Source organism: Pan troglodytes, chromosome 1 (genome assembly GCF_028858775.2).
Source record: "Pan troglodytes isolate AG18354 chromosome 1, NHGRI_mPanTro3-v2.0_pri, whole genome shotgun sequence".
Classification (NCBI taxonomy): domain Eukaryota; kingdom Metazoa; phylum Chordata; class Mammalia; order Primates; family Hominidae; genus Pan; species Pan troglodytes.
This window is the reverse complement of record NC_072398.2, coordinates 146,383,850-146,401,803: the sequence shown is the minus strand read 5'-3', so window position 1 is coordinate 146,401,803 and position 17,954 is coordinate 146,383,850. Positions and strand designations below refer to the sequence as shown.

Genomic DNA, 17,954 nt, shown 5'->3' with positions numbered 1-17,954 from the left:
CATATCTGTTTTGCATAAATATAATACCATCACAAGCCCATTTCAATTTGAAAGCGTCAAATGCAACCAAGAAGGACTCCATTACAAAGTCAGTGCAGGAACACACGTTCATATTATAGATTAATCAAATAATAGTAAGCCATTATATAGTGGACATGATTATTCCTCACAACTGGAGTAAGAACAAACTTAGTTTTCTAGCACTGTTACCATAGTTACTTTAGGAGAAAAAAGTAAGCAGTGATTCATGTTTTAGTTCAAGTAATGTGTAACCTAAAATTCTATCTATTAATATGATTGGTTAGAGTATGTGAAAGGCAAGTAAGTCTTGGGACCCTGAAATCACTAAGCCAAAGGGAAAAGTCAAGCTGGGAACTGCATCAGGCAAACCAGCCTCCCATTTTATTCCTAAATAAAATAGCTACAAAGATTAAAAAGCTACATTTGTCCAAAATTCCTTGTGGGCCTCAAGATTTTTACCCTAAAACAGTTCTGTTGGATTTCACTCTTGCAGTGTAAACTGATAGCTTATTTTCCAACATGCGGGACAACGGACAGAACTCAAAGTTATCCCTCTGCTTACCTGAGACAAATGCACATCTGATTGCTTCCTATGCCCTATTATTTACGTAAAAATGCAGATTCAATGAACCAGACTAAGGTCTAAGTGGCTATTCCTCTACTTCCCTCTCACATGTAAATTGCATATTCAGTGAAAGGCTGATCAAAGACCCAAAAGAATGCAACCTTTCAACTCATCTACCTGGGTCCTGGAAGCCCCCGCCCCTCTTTCCCTTCCACTTCAAGTTGTCCCACCTTTCCAGACTGAACCAATTAATGTACATCTTACACATACTGACTGATGTCTCATGTCTCCCTAAAATGTATAAAACCAAGCTGTGCCCCAACCACCTTGGACACATGTCGTCAGGTCCTCCTGAGGCTGTGTCACAGATGTGTCTTTAACCTTGGCAAAATAAGCTTTCTAAATTCCAAGATACAGCTACCCAAATTCCAAGATGGATCAAATTCATGAGTGAATTTTATGAGCAAACCTTGAAGATTAAATAATTAAAATATCTTGTAAAAGGCATTTCATTCATTTAAGATTGTCAGGGAACAATCTTGAAATACATCAAAGCAAAAGTATAAAGTAATCCATAAATAAGAGACATAGTTTTGTTCATTAGCGGTAGGTAACATGTATATAGCCATCTAATAAACTTCCTTGTTCAAAGTACTTCTCAACATAGATTCCAATCAATGTCTTTATACTGTAATAGAAAATCTTATAATACTTTTAGTAAAAGCGTTACCTTACTACTTTTGAAGTAGTAAGTACTTTTTAAGTATTAGTACACTGTCTTCCCTATATGTCACTATGGGTTGCAAAGTACCAATGCCATACACTTCAGGTATAAAATAAGAAAGGGAACTCTGGTCTTTTCTGGGTAAAATCATGCAGAGCTTAAATCTATCATTCCTCATGTCCAAGTGTTTTCTCTTTTGCTTTCTGTATTATAGACAGGAACTAGTGCTCAGAGAGATCAACAGGTTTGCCCAAGGTCACATTTCTAATTGGTTGTGAAGCCAGGAAACAAATCTGATTTCAAGACTCTGTGCTCTTTTCCTTTTTTTTTTTCTTTTATTTTTTTTTGAAACGGAGTCTCGCTCTGTCACCCAGGCTGGAGTACAGTGGCGCAATCTCAGCTCAATGCTACCTCAGCCTCCCGGGTTCAAGCGATTCTCCTGCCTCAGCCTTCTGAGTAGCTGGGATTACAGGCGGATGCCTAGCTAATTTTTGTATTTTTAGTAGAGATGGTGTTTCACCATGTTGGCCAGGCTGGTCTTGAACTCCTGACTTCAAGTCATCTGCCCGCCTCGGACTTCCAAAGTGCTGGGATTATAGGCGTGAGCCACCATGCCCAGTCAACTCTGTGCTCTTTTCATTCTATCACTATTCAACCTTTCAACTTTGTACACATAAATCTCTATCGTACATGCATATCCAACTGAAAATAGAATATAATCAAAATGATTTCCACTGTTTATTTAGAAGATTGTGTTCTTATAATCCACTTAAAATGAGTCCATTCAGAGCATACAATTCTCAGTGGAACTTATATACTAATTAAGTTGAGGCATACTTGTAAAATTGGTCTCTGCTTGGCCACAAACAATAGCTTTGTTCTTGTTTATACTTCTCTATCGTAAATATCAACACAGTATTGAAACTAACTTTATAGACCTTTAGCAAAAACATCTTGTTTTTTCTGGTTAATCACATCTGTTTTTTCCATCAGTAAAGTTCGTTGGCTAGCTCATCTTTTTCCTTCTACCCCAAAGACGAAGAGGTTCTCAATACACAACAATACCTTGTAGAACTTTAGGTAAGCAGTCTCTAGGATGGCTCTCAGTTATTTCTGCCTTCTGGTGGACACACCCTTGGGTTATTCTGTTCCTTGAGTATGGGCTAGATTTATTGACTAGCTTCCAACAAACAGAATATAGCAGAAGTGAAGGGATTTCACTTCCAAAATTAGGTTATAAAAAGGCTGTGGCTTCCATTTAAGGTTGTTTTTTCACTTGTTGCCCTCTTAAATCCCTCCTCCTGGGGAAAACAAGCCATCACGTTGTAAGCAACTCTATGAGAGGTCCGTGTGGCAAGGAACTGACGTCTGAGGTCAACAGGATCTGAGGCCTGCCAAAAGCCATACAAGTGAGTTTAGAACTAGATTTTACCTCATTCAAACCCTGAGATGACTGCAGCCCTGTCCAACACCTTGACAGCCTAGTCAGACACCCTGAGCCAGAGCACCCAGCTAAGCTGTGCTCAGATTCCTGACTCATCTGTTCTAAGCTGGCTGTTAAAGCTGCTAAATTTCGGAGTAATTTGTTATGAAGCAACAGATAACTCATACAAGTTTTTAAGTATGTATAGTAAATATACATAAATTTCTTGAGAAATTTCGGAGTCCCTTCTAAAACTTAAACCATAATTTACTGAAACATAACTAAAAATGATGCCATACACTACAAATGCCACTGATCAGGTTTTTAACAATGATATCATCCAGTATTACAATTAATCATTCTATAGTATTATGGTTAGATGCCTTCCCGACTAGTTTATGAACTTCTAGAGGGCAGGGAATGTCTGCATCTTTGCAGCCAACAGTACCTGAAACATAGCAGGTGCTCAGTAAATGTTTACAATATGAACCGAGTCCCACTTGTGGCACACTCACTTCAGCCTCTGTGCCTCCACCTGTGCTTTCTTCTTGCACGTATTTCAAAACTAATGCTTTTACAAAACAGTGCACAACCGCTGTCCCCATCACATAACCTTCTCCAACTACTCCAGCCCACAAAGCTCAATCTCTAAGCCCTCCATATACTTATTGGTTTGTTTCATCTTTCCCAACCACACTCTCAAGTACCACACATTTTACATTTCTGTATCCCCTCCCTCCCACTAAGCTTAAAGGATGGCATAATCAATGAATACTCAAATAACTGATAACAAATTAACATGTTCATTCTGGCAGGTAGAGGTGGAGAAAGGAAAAGAGCAATGGAAAAGTAGCAAAAGAAGAGTCAATCCTTTACAGAAAAGAATTACTCTCAATTCCCATTTGTCTTGTCCTCTTCACCCCCAAATCTCTGCAACTACAAACTGAAAGAGAGCTCTGCAGAAACACAGTATTCTGATTACAAGATTTCCCTCACAAAGTACAGTACTTTAAGTGTTCTTTTCAAGGTCACTTGAAATTCAAACTTGAGAAGGTACAATTGCCTAACTACTCAGAATTCTAAAACAATTTCAGTCGACAGAAAATAATAGCTTTCCATTATAGAGGGACATGGTAACTTTACACCATCTGGGCTTCTAAATATTGCACAGAATTTTTCACAAATAGAGCTAACTGAAGTATTTGCTAAAATCTCACAAAGTTAGAGTTACCACACTGTTGGGTTAAGAAGATAAAACTAAGTGTTGGGTTAAGAAGATAAAACTAAGTCACTTAACATTAGTCCTATTTTACAAATTCAGTCCTAAAACTTAACAATTTAGTCATCAGTATTGACTCTTAAAAACTAGATATATTACGATTATTTAAAACTGTAATACCACCTTCAACTATGATTTTGTTATAAAGGAGACCGTAGCTTTGAATTCCATTAGAAATATCTCTGCACCTTAAAATTGTTCAGATGCGCACATCAGTACAGAAACACATTAAGTCCAACCTCTTAGAAAATCTACTCTTTATGAATTTAAAATCTAAATTATTTCTTCTGAGTGGTGCCATTTTCCAGATATTTTCCACAGAAATAAACTCTTCCTCATAAATTTAAATACACATGAATGGTGCAAACTCAAAGACTGATATTAATAATGTGCCTTCCTGATGTTTTGTGGCCAATAGAGGATTTATAGTTGGAAAGTACAGTGCAAACAATGCCAGCCTCAGAGGCCCGGGTCAACAGACTGATTCATATCTTGACAAAGACACTTATTTCCAAGATGCTCTCTTCAAGATGGTTTCCTCACCTTAAAATGGGGTGATGATAATCTACTTCTTAAGGTTGTGGGTATTTAACAGAGTAAGAGGTGGAAAACTAAGTACACTATAACTAGGACATAGGGTACTGGTTTAATAACACATGTGCCAGGAGCTATTCTAAATGCTTTACGTATATAATTAAGTCAATCTTCACAACAACACTGTTTTTTTTTCCTTTTTACAGATAAGGAAATTGAGGCAGAGAGGTTAGGTAATTTGCCCAAGGTCACAGAGCTAGCAAGTGGCAGAGGCAGGATTCCAACCCCCAACCCCACATTGGATTGCAGAGCCCATTCTCTTAACCATCACATATTGTTGCTTCAGTGGGTGAGGGGCTCAGGAAGCAGCATCTCCTACGACTACTCCTTTAAGAACCAGAAAAAACAGAACTCAATCTATCTCCCAATTGGGCTCAGACTGCATAAAATAGTGTGAACACACAAATTATGGTACAATAATTCATGTGTATCTCTGGGTTGAGGGATATAATCTCAATGAAGCTCCTGGCCAAAATCTGCCATTAGAAAGCTATCCTCAGCTTAGAAAGCAGGGAGCTACATGCTGTTCTTTAAATTCCTTATATATCTTTGAACTGATCATTGCTGCAGTATGAGAAACAGTACAGTAAAAGAGTTAAAATCCAAAGCCAGACCATCTGGTTCCAAACCCCGGCTTCTCCACTTACAGACTAAATGGTCCTGAACATAAATCTTCTTTGGGCCTCACTTTCCTCATCTGCAAAAGGAGAGTAAAAGCAGTTTACCTCAAAAAATTATGTGGTTAAACAGTAAATTTAGTTACCAAATTTCTTTAATAATTTTATTAAATAAACTTATGCATGTAGAGGGCTTAAAAAAAGGTCATGGGTACATGGTAAGTGCTCAATAAATGCTAGCTATTATTAGCTATTTTACTCTTGGAAAGACTTCCATGATATTTTGTTAAGTAATGTAAAAAAGTTACAAAACCATATCTAACATGAGCTTATTTAGTCCTCAGGAAAAAAAAACAAATATCAGTAGATATGTACAGGTATAAACTCTGCTCTATAAACACAAAAGTTGGTATAAGGACAGAAAAAATTGCAAGGAAAAACCAACTTAAAAAATAGGGAAAAGGCAAGGGCAGGACTTTCATTCCTCTCTTTATGTACTTTCATGCACAAAAATATAATTTTTATTTTATTATGTCTTCCAAATTTTCTATAAATGAAAGTGTTTTTCATATTAAGAAAAAAAATTTATGTTTTTAAAAGGCAATTATGGTGATGATAAGCAGAGGAAATGGGGATAAACAGCACCATTCTGAACCACCAAAACCAATGGTAGAATGGCATGAGTGATAAAAAATGCATAAAATAAAACAGCAAGCAGTCTTGTTGGGCAAAAACTGGTTAGAAAATTATACAAATGTCCTAGAGTTTTTTAAGATAGTCAATTATGTAAGGGAAATAGCACTTTACCAGAGATCAGTAGTTTGTTGTTTTAAAGGGCAATTCCAACAGTATACAAATATTTGAAATGTGTAAATCTTTCCACTAAACAATTATACTTCTAGGCATATAAGAGAGCAAGCATAATATATATTGAGGACATTGTTGAATTGCAGTATTATTTGAAATGGCAAAAAACTAGAGACAATCTTAATATCCATCATGGACAAACTGTTAAAAACAAACACATATGGTACAGCCAGGCTATTCTGGGATTATTAAAGATTAAAGCACATCTGCATGTATAGCACAAAAAAAGAAGTTACAGGTTAATTAGAACAGTATGATCACCATTTTTTGTTAACTCAAACTACCTACATATATTTAGGGGAAAGTTCTGGAAAAGTTACAAAATGTCACAAATGACACTTCTTGGGATGGAATGTTTGGGTACAGGGAGGGGTAGAAGAGCAGGGCTTTCACCTCTTCCATAGCATATCTTTATATAGCTTGAATGTTATAGGAGCATGTATTATTCTGTAAAATTTTTAGCAGCAGAGTATTCAAGCACAATTAAATGAGATAATGTGTGAAAGTACTCTTAGCTCAATCCCAGAAAGTAGCAGCCCTGTCCTTGAGTGGAAATCTCGACTTAGACAAATCCCACCAATCAGGTACACTTCTAGCACCTGTTCCACATATGTACGCATACCCATGAGCAAGGGTAATGCAGTCTTCATACCTGAGGGAATGTCTGTGGGAATCTGGCCCATCAGGAAGACAGGGAACAGAAATGCAGAGGCCAGACTTTTCCCCAACTATCATCAAGGGCAAAGCCATGGAGTACTGGCAGACCTGGCAAAAGTGGACTCTCCCCCTGGCTTAATGAACAATCCAACCTTGGTAGGAGGAAAGAGGGAAATTGACTTTATTAACACCCTCTTCAAAAACAAATGCTCTTCATCTTTCAACCTTCAATGAATGAAATTACTAAGAAGGTGCATTTCCGCTTCAAGAGAGCAGCTCACAAAGTTAAATACGGTAGGGACTTAATCTATGTACACCATCTGATATTCCATTATACACTGACTTTTTATTGCTAATGTTTTCACCTGTTTTGGACTTGGCTGCCAATTAAACTGTTAGTTTTCCAGGGCGCTGTCACTTCAGGGAAGCTGCACAGGGTACTGAGAGAGCGCTGGACTAAGTAGCATCAGAGGCCACGGTTCTCAGCAACACTTCTGTTATGTACTGAGAAACCTTGAACCGGTCATAATTTCTTTGGGTTTCAATTATGAAGTCGAACTAGATGACCTTTAAAGAATTTCAAGTTCTATTATCTTTTGATTTTTACATTTCTCATAGGACCCAATATGGAACTGAGTACAGCTATTTATATCAAAATTATTTTTTCTTCACTTTTTTTTTTTTTTGAGACGGAGTCTTGCTCTGTTGCCCAGGCTGGAGTGCAGTGGGGTGTGATCTCGGCTCACTGCAACCTCTGCTTCCTGGGTTCAAGCAATTCTCCTGCCTTGACCTCCCCAGTAGCTGGGACTACAGGCGCATGCCACCGCACCTGCTAATTTTTGTATTTTTAGTAGAGATGGGGTTTCACCATGTTGGCCAGACTGGTCTCGAATTCCTGACCTCGTGATCCTCCCACCTTGGCCTCCAAAATGCTGGGATTACAGGTGTGAGCCATCACGCACTGCCTTTTCTTCACATTTTTATAACAATGTGCACACATTGTCTTTACAACCCAATGTTTAGCAAATGAGATTCTACCTAATTTTAATAACAATAAAATAATTTATTAAGCATGTAGCATTTACTTGGAACAATTCTAAGCATTTTATGTGTATGAACTTATTCAATCTTACAATGATCCAAATACTTTCTCCCATTACAGATAAGGAAACTGAAGCCTGGAGTTTTCTTGACCTAGGATACAGAGCTAGAACATGACAAAGCCAAAATTCAAACCCTGGTAGTCTAGCACATTTAACATTACACCCTACTATCTTTAGTACAGGAGAGGGGGAAGGATACAATATTCAAGCTGCTTTTTTTTTTTAAGTTTTGGGATACATGTGCAGAACGTGCAGGTTTGCTGCACCTATCAATCCGTCATCTAGGTTTTAAGCCCCGCATGCATTAGGTATTTGTCCTAATGCTCTTCCTCCCCTCAAGCTGCTTTTTCAAACTGAACAAGTATTCTCTTCTTTACCACCTCACCTGAAACTAAATTATAATCAAATAATTATGCCAATTGAATAACTGGAATGGGAACTACACAAAAGCAGACAAAATATTAAATTCTGGATGTAGCAATTCAAAAAAAATTTGAAAAACCTAGCAAATACATTGCCAGGCTTTCCCTGCACTGCCATCCCTTCTCTCTGTGCTTCTAGAACACTTAACATGAACTGTATTACAGCACAGATCTAACAGGAATAAAATTTCTCTCCCACCACAACTGAGTTCTCATTTGGCAGGCTTGTCAGCATATTCTTTGTACCCCACTTCGGTAACAGGCATCATCACTCACCCAAGGTTGGAGCCCAGTCAAGATTGCTGAATGAATGTCCAAGTTCAAGGATGTATTAGTGTAAGGTTTGCTGCTGTTTTAGTATGATAGACAAGTCAACACTTTGGCCATGCTGCAATTTAGAAGGGCTTTCAACGTAATCTTGATTGGTAACAGCTCAGAGAAGGAGAAAGGTGATTCAGGGTATGAATCAAGAGCATGGCAATTTAGAAACAGTGTATCAGTTTCAAATTCTTCCAATGTACACACAGGAATAGCAGCAATCATATTCTTAGAAGATTATTAAGAAACAAGAAAAAAAAGAGGCACTTTTAGAAGTCTATCAACTTTTAAGGTTAAAAGTCAGCTAAGAAGTCCAAATCAAATTTTAAAATTACTATTTATTGGTATTTCACTCCTCAAATAATGAAATGGTAATAGCATCTACTAAAGGCATTGGAAATAACGAAGAAACCAAACATAATTAATAAATCTACTCATCGTTTTTTCAATGATTTAGCCCAAATTCAATCATTGGTTATAGTTGTCAACGTGTGGTCCTGGGACCAGCAGCATCAACATCACCTGGGAACTCAATAAAAATGCAAATTATCAAGTGCCACTCCAGACCTACAGATTCAGAAACTTTAGTGGTGGGAGAACCTCCATGTAATTCTGACAAAGTTTGAGAATCACTGCTGTGTTCTATAGAATGTGGTTCAGTATAAATTAGTATTCTATTTATATGCACTTCCAATTAGAGAACACCAAAAAGGAATTCTTATCTAAGGGTCCTACAAAATGGATTCCAAGAATGATGTAAAAGTGTTCCAAAGCACTAAATGGAGGCTGAAAATAACAGTCCTAGGGAATGCCTGGCTAAGCAGCTTATTAAACCTTAGAGGATGGGGGGAAACTCTGAAAAATAAACAGTTCATCAGCTGAATATTCATTTATCCTATTCACATACTCTACAGCCCAGCAAGTCCACTCCTAGTGAAACCCAATCGAAACTCTTGCCTACGTATGCCAGGAGGTGTGCACCTATACAGCAGCATTCTTCACAATAGCGAGTAGCACAAGAGTATCACCCTGGAAACAACCCATATACCACCAACAGGAGAATGGATAAATTATGCCATATGCACAAAATGGAATATTATGCAGTAATCAGAAAACTTCAGTGACACATAATATAAATTTCAGTATTATAAAATGAAAAAATTTTCAGAAGATAGGGCATGTAATATATACAGTTTTAAATTATGTGATGCAATAAAACTATAATTTAAAAGACACCGAGAGAATGATGAATATAGGATTCAGTAAATAGCTGCCTCAGGTGAGGGACAGAGGAAAAAGGAATGGAGGGGCCCACAGGGTTATGCACAGGGTTAGGTGGTACTTACTGTATTATTAAAACTATAAATGGACCAATTAAACAAATGTGTCATGAGCCAAGGAATATAAACTAATTCTTTACACCTGAAGTCCTTTAAAATGCTTTAAATACATACATATAAAATGTTCCTCAAATATTTCAAACAATTCTAAATTCTATCCAGTCAGTTTGGCTGTGGAGGCACCAAGAGCCCTGGGTCCTTGGCCTTACTGCCAACTCAGGGGTTAAAATGTTTTGGGTCCCAAAACCCAAAGCCAATGACCCTCTTCCTTTAAAAGTACAAGAACAGGCAATTTGGGCTAGAGTTTCAGAGGATCTATGAAGCCATCCATTTGCAAAGGATCCATGGATGGCAAGTTAATAACTCCTGTACTAGCTAATTATGTGAAACTGGTAGGAGAGAAGCTGATGATGAACTCAAGAGCACCTAATGCATGCCAGATGGGGCTCCATTAGCTGTTATCACTTAATCCTCACGCTAGCCCTAGGAAGGAGTAAAGATAGCACTGGTTTATTGATGGAAGAAACTGAGGCAACAGATTAGGTAACTTACAGTTACAAACCTGGAAGACAGAAATAAAATCCAGCTATTTAACCTGGAAAGACTAAAAACTAGCTATTTATGATTCCAAAGCCTCACAGGCCTGGTTTCCTCCTGACATTCAACAAATATGCTGAGCAAATGATATCAATTCTCTGAGCCTATCGCCTCACTATAAAACAACATGGCTAATGATGGGTTGTACTTACAGATTATTTCTATGATGTTGGCTTGCTTTTATAGCCTAGATCCTATGCAGGGGGATATTCCTAAAATTTGGCTATAGAATAGAAAATAAAATCGAAGGCTATAGAATAGAGAATAAAATAGGAAAGCACAACCAGATTACAATTAACAGGCAAATGATAAGTATAGGCAGTGGCTGGAACCCATCTTGAATTTTAAGTATCTACTTTACACTATTTAGGCTCTATATACGATTTCAAAATTATTTAGTCCTACAATTCTTTTAGAACAATATTTCTCTACAAATCTCCAAACTTAATGCTTGCAAAATAAGTTCTATTTGTAGCACCGTGGCACAAAAATATATTCTCAGTGCTGACTGTATGCCAAGAACTACACATGAAGTAACTTAAATACTTTTTTGCTTTTTATCTTAATTTTTAAAATTTTTTTACAAAAAGCATACAATACTTTTATAATCTGAAAAAAAAAATCTTTGAGACAGATATTATAGTAAACTGGGCAATTAATGGTCAGGGACCAGCTGGCTGACTTAGTCAGTGACTGAGGATAGTGAAGAACAGGTAAGAAATAATTCAGGACATGGTGACAAGTGCACAAAAGGGAGGCATCTACTCTCTCACATAAAAACCTGTCTTTGGCACTTGACAGATAATAGTGTCATTTAGATAAAGGGAACAGAGGAGTAAAGTTAGTTAAACTGGGTTTGGGCAAATGTGTGGAGATAATGAGCTTTGTGTAGCTTACTGGGTTTGGAGATGCCCTTATGAGACATCCACATGGGGATAAACTCTAGGCCTAGAACTCACAAGACATCCGAGCACATTTAGATAGATGAATTCATAAAGAAAAAAGGGGCAGGAGAACAAACCCCAAAGAACATCAACATAAGCGAGTGAAGGAGACCCAGACACAAGAGATACAAAGAGACAGGGGAACGGACTTCAGGAAAGCCAAGGGAGAAGACTTTTAAAGAGAAAGGGTGATACACAGCAGCAAATGCCATAGAATGGGCAGGTTTTGAATTTTAAAAAGCGTTGAATTTGGTGATTAGTGACTTAATGACAAAGCTGAGGGGTAAAAATGAAAATCAGACTTCAGAAAGATGATCACCAAATAAGAAAAGGAAAATCACTTGTTCAAGAATCTTAGTTTAAAAGAATGTTAGTTTCTCTGAATGTAGAGGCTTTATTAGATGCTCATGGATAGATCTAGCATGACAAAAAAAAAATCCTGTCTTTAATGTCTGTTCTTACTCAATTACAGCATTTTTATATCAAGTAGAAATATTAAGTGCTCAGTAAGTATGAGCTATTTTTCCAGGCATTGTTCTGGATACTAACCTATTTTTCTAATCACACCCCTAGGAAGCAGGTATTGTTATTATCCTTCACAAACGCGACAACCAGGGCACAAGATCACATAGCTAGTAGTATGGTAGATCAAACCGAAAATGTGACTCAAGAGAATATGAGGAAAGGGTATGTGTGAAGCAAGAGTTAAAAGATGAGAACAACTGTAGTTAAGATTGTTCTGAATGTTTAACTGCTTGTAGTTTAATTTCTATTTAAAAACTTATTTTTGCTAATTTGAAAGACTATTTCTTCTCTCATCTCCAGAATCCTACATTGCTAGAGTCTGACATTTTTATGTCTGACACCCAGATTCTGTACTGCATTATAACTGTGTTATTTCTCCTACTGAACTGCAGGTTGCTTGAAAATGGGGAAGTATCTTATTTAATTTGTATTCCTGTTCTTCCAGTCTTCAAAGCAGAAGATACTTAAGAAAGGTTTGTTGTATAATTATTTCTGCTTTTCTAGAGTTTCTGAGGGCTTCAGCAAAATATACTTCAAGTCTAATTGCTGTGTGGGACTCCAGTCTTTCAGATATTATTTGCACTATACTCAATACATTTTGGATCACTCAAATTACTGATTTTGGTGGAAATATCCTTCTAAAGTAAAAATCAAATATAATTCCCCTTCATAAAACCTTCTGAAGGTTCCCTGTAACCTACTGGTCAATGTTCACAGCACTGTTCTACAGCCTTATTAATATGGCAACCCCACCCTGGTCCAACTCTACCAAGCCACCTGTAACTCAGCTGTACACTAGTGCAGAATGCACCAGCTGCTTGATGAACTCCACTGCCTCTACCAGACACAGCTGAAATTCTCCTTCTTTTTGAAAGCCTTCCTATATTTGTTTTTTGTGAGGTTTTTTTGCTTCCTGCCTCACTATGCTGATAATTTCCAAAATACAAATTCCTCAAGGCAACACTCATCTTTTTATCCTCAGGTCAGGCAAGTAGCAGCTTACTAAGCGTTTAATGAATGTTTATTGAAAGAATTACTAAAGAATAATTCAGTAAATCTGCTGGTACTACATAAAACATTGGCCCACAATCAAAAGGCACAATTCTAGGATGTTTTTCATTACTAATAATGAATGGTGCATTTCTCTATTCTATCTCATCCCATAAACTCGTGAATTCAAGATAACTTGTACCTTCACTACTAGCTAACCATATCACCATTACCAAAGCCACAAAACAAACCCACATCGTATCAAAACCTCTTTGCGTCATGAGCAAATGGTGAAACCAGTAAGGCATATTCACAGCTATTGTAAAAGATATGGAAAAAATAACTTAAAAATCTTTGAAATCGATCCAATTTAAGCATGTTAAATGAATTAAAATCACACAATTTGGGGGCGGTGTCTTTTCATGCACCTAATTTCTCTAGGGGTATACTACATAGAAGGCACTCAAACGCCTACTTTATAAAACCGGTGTCACGGCCTGCTTTGGCCAAAAAGCAGACTGTCAAGTACTAGGAGATCCCAAGTATATAATTGGACACTGTGCTGGACTTGAGGTCTTTAGCAAACAATTTCAGCATAACATTTTAGTTTTCTCATATATCTGCCTCATTATGTTTAGAACATAATGTGCTTTAACAAGTCTTGTCACAAGGCACAATGTGTTATGAGATCTCCACATTTCATCCTAGAATAACTAAGTCTTCACAGTTATCTTCAAGCTGCCTCACCCATGTTACGTAATCCATGAGCTTTTTATCTTCCCTGTACAGTTGGGGAAAGAGAAGGGAAGGAAGAGTACAAAATGACTTGGCCTAAGAGGTTCAGCCAGTCACTAAAAGAGCCTTCGTTTTAATTATCAGTTCCTAACCCTCTTCTCAAAGAACCGTTTTGTTTGAGAAACCTTCATTGACAGCAGGCAGGACAGAGTGTTAAATTAGCTATTAGCTTTCCTTACTTGTTTAGTGTGAATGAATAACCTAAGCTTCCTAAGCCTGTAGGTTGATAGTTTTAGGATAAGAGATCTGATGGATCAAGTTTTGCCGACTGGATCCAAATTCATAAATCTACCTCTAACTTCTAAATTTCAAAATAGCTTGACGTAAACTTTAAAGGCATTTCTTTCCTCTCCAAATTTCTAATTCTTTACAAATTTTATTCACTCTCCTAAATGAGTCAACTCATACCAACCTTTCTAGTTCAGGATCAAACTGTAGGATCACCAGAATTTTCTTCTACCCCACAGTAAGCCAAACCCCCATGAACCATGAAAAGGTCCATGACATCCATCACCCACAGCTAACTCTACACCTTGACTCTAATCTGACTTGTTAGAAAGCCCAGGAAGTTCAAGAAGCCTCCACCCTTACACTTCTAAATCACCTTCTTTTCTAATCCTCAACCTATTACAGCGTCCAGAAAAGAGAAATCTCAATTCTCTCAGATTCAAGAACTTTATCAGCGTTGCTAGTAATGGCAGTTTGGCATTTACAACTATGGGTCCTGAAACTGGGTAATAATCTAAAAATTCCTGCATTATACGTGCAGACAGCAAATTAGTATATTCTATGTCCTGGGCCCAAGCGATATGCCTAACTGGGCAATTAGCATAGGCTCAAAAAATGTGCAGGGAGCTCACAGTTCAGTTTACTGTCGTTGACTATAAAATTCTAAACCAAAGTATTTTCATGATAAAATTCTAAACCAAAAGTATTTTCACACATGCCTGCCTCTTGGATGATGTAAATTCTTCCCCTAGACTTTTTACTAGACCACTATCGGGGTTCTCTTCCACTGCAGCGGCCACCCAATAACTCGTTTTAAAGACTGCCTCTTGCGGCTGCACTAGCAAATCGCCAAACCCCGCATGCCCCACGGCCGCTGCTGAGACTCTGCAGCCCCAAATCGGCCATCCCCTCCTCCCCCACGTCCCCGCGCTGCTCGTCCCCCCACGCCGGGCGCCAACCTTGCTCCATCCCAGAGAGGGTTTGGGGCTCCCCGGGTCAGAGCGCTCCGCGGGCGCAGCTCCGCGAACGCCAGCGAGAGCGGTCCCGGGGCCAGCACCTACCTCCCACCTCCTCCTCCAAGAGCGGCCCGGGTCGACGCTCGCCCGCACCCTGCAACGGCCCCAACAGCCGCGCGGAGCCTCCCGCCGAACAGCGGGGCGCTGAGCCAGGTGCCGGCTCTCACCTCCGCGCGCGCCCGCCCCTTGCCGGCGCCCACCCCCGCCCGCCCCTCCCTGGCGGGGCGCGTCACAATCCCCGACGCGAGGCGCTGCTGCTCACCGTCACGACCCCCGGGAGCGGCGAGGAGTCACCGCTCGGCGTCCTAGCCCGGCTCCCGCAGCCCGAGGGCCAGCAGCGCCTCGCAGCGCCTCCCGCCCGCGGCCCCTCCTCCGCCGCGGGCTCCCGCCTTCCCCGCCCCTTGCAGCCGCCTCCCGGCCTCCGCAGGTTTCCGAGGTTCCCACCCCGCCCCCGCGCGCCGGCGCCGCAGGTCCCGCCGCCTCCCATTGGCTCCGCCAGTTGCTAGGCGATGAACAACCGTGGCCTGCATTGGTCGAGTGGGGGCCTCGGTAGTCTCCTCCTTACCTCCAAAAAAACCCGGAGAAAAAGAAGACCTTATCCCTGCGGTCCGCGCGCGCTGCGGGCGCAGCTGCGGCTGCGGCACCTGTTACGCCCAGTGATTCACCCGGCCGTTTTCTGCTCCCCGCCCCCTTCTGACGCCTGCAGCGTCCGGGGCCGGGGCTCTGCGGGGGCCGGGACTCTGCAGGGACCGGGGTCGTGGCTACTTTAGAGCACGTTTTCCGAGCCCCACTGAACCCCAACACCCAGCCTAGCAGCAAAAGTGAAGCTTCCAGGAGAGCCACGTGCGTTTGCCAAAGTGGAGAAATAAACTGCGGGCACCTAGAATTAGGTCAGGTCCAAGGGACGGGAGGTTCAAGCGTCGGGAGTCGTGGATGCAAACAATCCAGCCGGGAGAAAGTTATATATAAAATTAGGGCGAAGAAATGGATCTGGGCAGAAGACCGCGGGCAAAGGAAAGACTAAGAAATGGCATTCGTGAACTCAGTTTATGCAAAAATGTCTTACACCCACTCGACAAAGTATGTGCGATGAAAATGTATGCCTGCTGCACCCGTGGCCAGGGTCAGGATGTCTCCTCCCTGGTTTCATGGCAGCCTAAAATTCACTGGGGAAGAAAAGAAAAGAGGCCAGAGAAAGGAGATCAGATGGAGAAATCACAGGCATATAGGTTACACAAAGACGTTCTTTGATTTTTGTTTTGTTTAGTTTTGGTGAAGCCAAGGGATTTATTCAAAAGGCGAAAAACAGGTTTGGTGTTTTAAGGAGACTCCTGAGAGCACTTTGAAACCAAAACAGTATGAGTGAAGATGCTAACACTGAAAAACAAGAGCGGGAGGAATGTCCACCTCCCAGTTTGCATGCACGTATCCCCAATCCTGGATGAAAGATCAAGGCCAGAAGAAGCACGCCACGGTGACAACTTCAGGGCCCAACGAAATCCTCCTTTTTTCCTTTGGCCAAGCAATCAGAGGCCCGTCTAGCTGCTGTTGAGCCCAGGTGGCGTTACCATTAACAGTTACATTTTTAAAAGGTTTGAACCAAGCTTAGTTGAGCTCTGGGAAGTTTAGCTCCGACCTCAGCAACCCCGGGAAGGAATAAGATCTGCCTGAATAAACCAGCGGTTTCAATCTTTTGGTCTCAAGACCGCTTTCCACTTGTAAAATTATTGAGAGCCCCAAGAATTTTGTTTATGTTGGTTACAGCTATTAATATTAAAACAGAAATTTAAAAATTGCTATTTTTTAAAATAATAATGAATAAAAATAAAAATGTCAAATAGCGCATTTTAATTAAAAATAACTATTTTCAAAAAATTAGTAAAAAGAATGGTGTTACTTTAAAATTTTGCCCATATCTTTAATGTCTTGCACTTTAAAATTTTGCCCATATCTTTAATGTCTTGCTTAATAGAAGGCATTTGGATTTTCATATCTGTTTGTGCATTCAATCTGTTGTGCTATTTCAGGTAGCGTCTGGAAAACTCTACTGTGCACTCATAATGAGAGGGAAAAAGGCAAATAATATCTTAGTATTATAACAAAAATGGTTTTGACTTTGCAGACTCCCTGGAAGGGTCTTGGAAACTTGCCTCCCCAAGGTTCAGCAGATCTTTGAAAACCAGTGGTCTAAACCTCTTGGTACTCTGTCCCTCTTTGTTAACCAATAACTGGTTAAGGGGCTAAAAATATGACCTAATTCTGCTCAGTCCATAATGGGGAGTGGGGGATGAGGAGCTTCAGGGGAAGGATTTTATCCTGACATACTAAGGGCAAGTTTTTTCCTTCTTGCCTTGGACATCCTCCAGTAAGCCAGACATGTTTGGAGCTGTGGCAGCATATTCTGCAACCAAGAGAGAAAAGCAAGAAAAATACATGCGTACCTCGTTTTATACTTCAATTTATTGCACTTTACAGGCACTGTATTTTTTTTTAATAAAGGTTTGTTGCTCAACCCTGCATTGAGCAAGTCTAGTGGCACCATTTTTTCTAAGAGCATGTGTTCACTTGGTGTCTCTGTCACATTTCGGTAATTTTTGAAATATTTCAGACTTTTCCGTTAAATATGTTATGGTGATCTGTGATGTCACTATTGTATTATTTTGGGGTGCCGCAAACTGCACCCTTATAAGACAGCCAATTCAATGTATATGTTGACTGCTCCACTGACTGGCTGATCATCTCTCTCCCTCTCCTTGGGCCTCCCTACTCCCTAAGACACAGCAATATTAAAATTAGGCCAATAAATAACCCTGCAATGGCCTCTAAGTGTTCAAATGAAGGGAAGAGTCACATATCTCTCACTTTAAATCAAAGGCTAGAAATGATTAAGCTTAGTGAGGAAGGCATCTTGAAAGCTGAGATAGGCAGA

At 39.8% G+C, this 17,954-nt stretch overlaps 1 protein-coding gene across 50 annotated transcripts in view; it reads right to left on the bottom strand.

Annotated features, from left to right (window-relative positions):
- The window catches only part of SSX2IP (SSX family member 2 interacting protein), a 46,511-nt gene extending 30,694 nt beyond the window's left edge, over window positions 1-15,817 (bottom strand). For 5 of the 50 annotated variants that reach the window (XM_063800080.1, XM_063800399.1, XM_054667712.2 and 2 more), the window contains exons 1-3: window positions 15,071-15,233; window positions 8,549-8,818; window positions 5,254-5,303 (exon numbers count right to left, since the gene is read on the bottom strand). The gene's annotated coding sequence lies outside the window, so the exon portion shown is untranslated. 50 annotated transcript variants of the gene reach the window in all.
- Window positions 15,818-17,954: the final 2,137 nt, after the last annotated feature.